General features: G+C 27.1%; 1 long non-coding RNA gene across 1 annotated transcript; it reads left to right on the top strand.

Annotated features, from left to right (window-relative positions):
• The first annotated feature begins 1,716 nt into the window (after positions 1-1,716).
• On the top strand, positions 1,717-2,368 carry LOC107888064 (uncharacterized). Its single transcript, XR_005915990.1, has 2 exons — positions 1,717-1,989; positions 2,100-2,368. It is a non-coding gene; the product is annotated as an uncharacterized lncRNA (long non-coding RNA).
• Positions 2,369-5,194: the final 2,826 nt, after the last annotated feature.

The raw sequence follows: 5,194 nt of genomic DNA, 5'->3' as shown, positions 1-5,194 counted from the left end.
TAATAAGGCTGTTGATTTCATGGCAAATATGAGCAGAACAGCTCCCTTGGGTCTGATTGTGTTTGTTGAGCCGTAGAGTCGATTTTTCTCCATTATATTAATTGGAGTTCCTATTTAGACTTTCTGGCTGGATTACCGTTTTCTTTTATAATAAAAATATTTTACTTAAAAAGGAAAATTGTTTTATAAGCTGTGGAATTTTTTAACTTCATTAGAGAGTAGACAAACATCTACAAAATTTTGTTTATGGACATGATCACTCATTTATCGTTTTCCAGCTTTGGTCATAGTTGATGAGATTGACATGTTTGATAGAGCAGAGGTATCAAATTCCCATCTAGATCTTTATTCTTTCACTTTGTTTTTGAATGATATTTTTGAAACAGTTAAAGCTACGCTGGTATGTTCAAAATCCGTGTTGTTGCTGTAGAATACAAGGCCTTATTCAGAGGTAATTCCTTTTAGAGTAGTATTATATTTGTTTGCATGTCCTTGTTGTGTGGTTGTCTATGTTTTGTTCAATGCTGCCAACCAGATTTAGTATTGTTAGATATGGCACATAAGAGTATTAGTTTCAAGGTTGTATCTTTGGCTTGGAGAGAAATGATAAGTTTGATGTGCATCCCCTAAACAAGTATGTTGTTCAGGGGAATTAATAGCTGAGTGATATCTTTCATGTGTATTTGGATGTGATTAAATGATTAGAGAAATCATTTTTTTATATAGTATCAAAAACCCTTGACAACATAACCACTATCATTTTGATGTTTAAATTACATTTTAAGCTATTAATATGCTTAAATTACATTTTGATGTTTTTAAAATTAGCTAATAATTTATGAAACGTGGCAATTTTAAATTAAATTAATTTAATTTAATTTAACTAATAAAAATCAAATTTAATAAAATTAAGTTTTCATTGTTTTACTCTCTCTCTTCGCATGATGATCCTTTTTTTTGATGCATTTTTTAACTGTTAGATAATTTTTATTTGTAATTCTTTTACCTTTTTTTACTCATTTTTTTCAAGTATTTGAATTTAATGTGTTATCCAATTTTTTTTGTTATATATGTTTATCTAATATTAATTATCTTATACAAAGTATATAGAAAAGAATAAAAAATTTTATTTTTAAAAAAATTAATAAATGAATTTTGAATTTGGATGAAAAATGAGTCGAAATTGAGATTTAAAAACAAAAAAAAGCTTGCCAAAGTTTAGGTTTTGTTATTGAAAAGTAGGTTTGGATGAACTTGAATTTTCTATAGCTAAGTTGTTGGGTGGAGAAAAAAAAGAAATGTATATATTTATAAGTTTTTTTTTTAGAAAGAAGTTTAAGGAAATAAAAATTATTTTTTAGTTAAATATTATCATCTATCACAAAATGATTAGATAAGTGAATTTTTTTAACAGATTGGGTAATTTAAGTAACATAATGTAGTTTATATGTTACTTTGAGTAATGAAGTTTAGCTTAGGTATCAATTATGACCAAAAAAAATTTCAGTTATTTTTTTGTGGTTTAAGCCAAAGGATTTCAATTTTCATTTTAATAAAAAAATTTCCAATTTCCAAATTACAAAATAAAAGTAAAATTTTATTAATAAGAGTTAGTGTATTTGCTTTTTGATTGGTCCTATACAGTAAGTTGACTTTCTAACTCTCAGGGTACCAAAGTTGGTTGACTAATGGGCTAAATGTTTATCTTCTTTCTATGATTATATGTGCTTGTCAACTACTAGTTTGAGTGAAAAACAAAGACATTTTGTGAGCAAAGTGTCCTTTCCTTCTAAGATGTATTTTGGTGGAGCTATTAAACTTAGTTTGACATAGTGTTTTTAATTGCAAAATTTTGATAAACTTTTTAGTGTTTTGTTTTAGTCTCTGATCTTGTATTTGATGGCATGGCAGAACACATTTATCCAGGATGGGAAGGAGATGGCATCAGTGCTTTATACTTATCGCAGCAGTGTCAAAGCACTTCCTCAGGTATTTTAGCCTTAGTTGATTCTAATTTATACATATTTTTAAGGTAAACAATGTTCTAATATAATCTGCTAGTTTTAGTGTAAAGCAATGTTCTTTTTTATGTGGTGTAGGGGGTATGCTGGAATTCACAGTTCGGGATTCAGAAACTTGCTGCTGAAACCGGAGCTGCTTCGATCTATTGTGGATTCTGGTTTTGAACATCCTTCTGAAGGAAAAGTTTTAAACTCATGTCTGATGTTAACATTCGTGAATTCCATGAATTAAGTCATTTTGTTTTTCTTGCTTTTAGTGACTTATAATGGTGGGCAGTATACAAGTTTGGTGCTTTATTATTTTGATTCTATATTTATATTTAATCTAATTTTTATTATTTATTTTAGTTTTGATTCTATATTTTTATTTTTATTTTTATTTGATAATGAATTTTAATAGAAAATTTTTATATTTAAATCATGGACATTATTCTTCTCAATATTTTGATAATGAATTTTAATTTTTATATATATATATTTTAAATTTCATGACCTTTAGCGGCGTTTGTTGGAAAAGCGCCGCTAAAGGTCTTGACCTATAGCGGCGTTTTTTCAAATAAACGCCGCAAAATTTTGCGGCGCCGTCTATAGCGGCGTTTTTTGCGACGCTTGCAAAAACGCCGCTAAAGGCCTAAAAACGCCGCTAAAATTCGATTTTGCTGTAGTGTAAATTTATTCCAAACCCTAAATATATTATACTAAGCTAAAACCTAAATAATATACTCATTATTATCCAAACTCAAAATAGATTAATTATAGCCCAAATTTCAAGTACAAAATAAAAAGAAATTAAACTTAATATCCAAATACAAGTTGTAAAAGTTAAAGCCTAATTCAAAATCTAATTTAAAAAATAATAATTTATTAAATATTAAGTTTTTAATAATATTTTATGTAGGGAATAACTTACATAAGGATAATTCTAAAAATTAAGGTTTTTAGGCACCAATAAAAATTTGCCACATCATGAAATTTTAAATATATGAAATTATTATTATACACTCATACATAGAGAAATTATTTTATGGACCTCACCATATTATTCATATTCCCTTCTCAATTATTAAATCACATTTCATTATTTTTTTCTATGCCATTAACACATAATTTTGGTTTTTTTTTACCCTGAACCCTGAATATAGAATCTCGAATCCAAAACCCTAAACTTAAACTCATAACTCCAAATCTTTAAACCCTGAACACTAAACTATAACATGTAACCTTAAACCCATAACCATGAACCCTAAACATTAAATCCTAAACCATGAACCTTAAATCTCAAATCTAAACCTTAAACCTCGGGGTTCAAGGTTTAAGTTCAAGATTTGGGTTCTGGCTTCGAGATTCAAAGTAAAATAATTACCAAAATTATGTGTTAATGACATAGAAAAAATTGCACAAAAATTACTATTTTTTTTTAAAATTGGCTGCACAAAAATAAAAAATATTAATTTATGAAAATGAAAAATAAAATGATTAATATTTGTAAAAGAAGAAAAGATGTTTGTTTATAATTTAAAAAATTAATTATTTTAAATAATTTAATTAAAGTTAAATTAAGTTGGAGAAGATATTAGATATAGATGAGTGTATAATAATATTTTGTTATATTTAAAATTTAATGACGTGACACAATTTTATTGGTGCCTAAAAACCATGCTTTATAGGATCATCCTAATATAATTTATTCTCTTTTATGTATTGCTAGTTATAATTATAAACATGTTAATATACTAAATTACACATCACTATTTATGTTATATCTTTTATTAGAATCTATAGTAAAATAATAGTTATATATAATAGTAGTACATTATATATTATATATTAAATATTATTATTATACTAATAGTTGAAATATACTCTAAATTCCTATACTTTTCGTACATTTAAAAGTTAGCCCTCTATATTATATAACCCTATATCATATCATATAATATATTAATAGTTTATATATATGCATCGCTGATTAAACATTATAATATCATGTAATATTATATCTTTTATTATAATCTATATTATTATAATAGTTATATATATTAAAATTTTTAGTAATAGTTATATGTTATATAATATTATTAATGTCGTAACCATTTTTTTGTAAAACGGGAATTGACTTAGATTTTTGAAAATGAAAAACGAATAGAGGAGTCGCCACCAATCTTTTTTGATGAGGTGTGATCGGATCACCTTAAATTAATCATTTTAATAAAAGTGAAGATTTACTAAAACGATAATTTTTGGTCTACGAAAATCAAAAAATGAGTTCGGGAGTCGGTTACGCATGAGGAAGGATTAGCACCCTCGATACACCCAAAATTGGTACCTAGTTGATTAATTAGTGTCTTAGTGTCGAGAATTTGAATACCTGAAAGAATTTAAAATACAATCTCTCTTTGTATTAATGCTGAAAAATGATTGAATAAATTAAAACGGATATCGAAAACTTGCTTATCCCGAGGTAATAAAATACCATGCCCAGTAAGTTAGGGCACGACATCTCATATTTTGAGATCGAGCTTGCCTTATATTTTAACTTCTTCAAAAAGGATATTCGGTTAGTTAGGGTGAACAAGGAAAATCGAAACCCAGTAAGTTAGGGCACGCTCCCTCGTATTTCCGAACACCGAACATTGCCTTTATTTGCAAAAGATCTTATTTCGGGGTATCAATGATGTCATACCCGGTAAGTTAGGGCACCACACCTCGTATCTCCGAAAATAAGCATTTTTAAGACTCGTATTGTGGTTAAAAAGAGTATTTCGTATTTAGGTTAAATGAGAAAAATCGAAACCTAGTAAGTTAAGGCACGATTGTCTCGAATTACAAAATACGGAATATCACTTTTATGAAAGGATTATTTTAAAGTATCGAAAAAACATGATGTGATTTATAGTAAAATACGGAAGCAAATTATGATGCTTATACGTAATAATAACGAAATTATGAGTGAATAAGAAACGTAAATAACTAAGTAATAAGAAAATAAGTAAAAAGGTAATAATAATGCAACGATAGTAAGAAAGAAAAAAAAGTGATAACAATAATACGTCAAATAATAAAAATTAATAATAATAATAAAAGTAATGGCCTGACCTGTCTGATCTAGCCACCAGTTGGACCGTCAACTCGGTTTCACATACCAAGCCTGATTCAACTAGTTTTTTAGTTTT

This window comes from Gossypium hirsutum, chromosome A03 (genome assembly GCF_007990345.1).
Source record: "Gossypium hirsutum isolate 1008001.06 chromosome A03, Gossypium_hirsutum_v2.1, whole genome shotgun sequence".
Lineage (NCBI taxonomy): Eukaryota > Viridiplantae > Streptophyta > Magnoliopsida > Malvales > Malvaceae > Gossypium > Gossypium hirsutum.
Note: the sequence above shows the minus strand (reverse complement) of the source record. Positions and strands in the feature narration are given on the sequence as shown.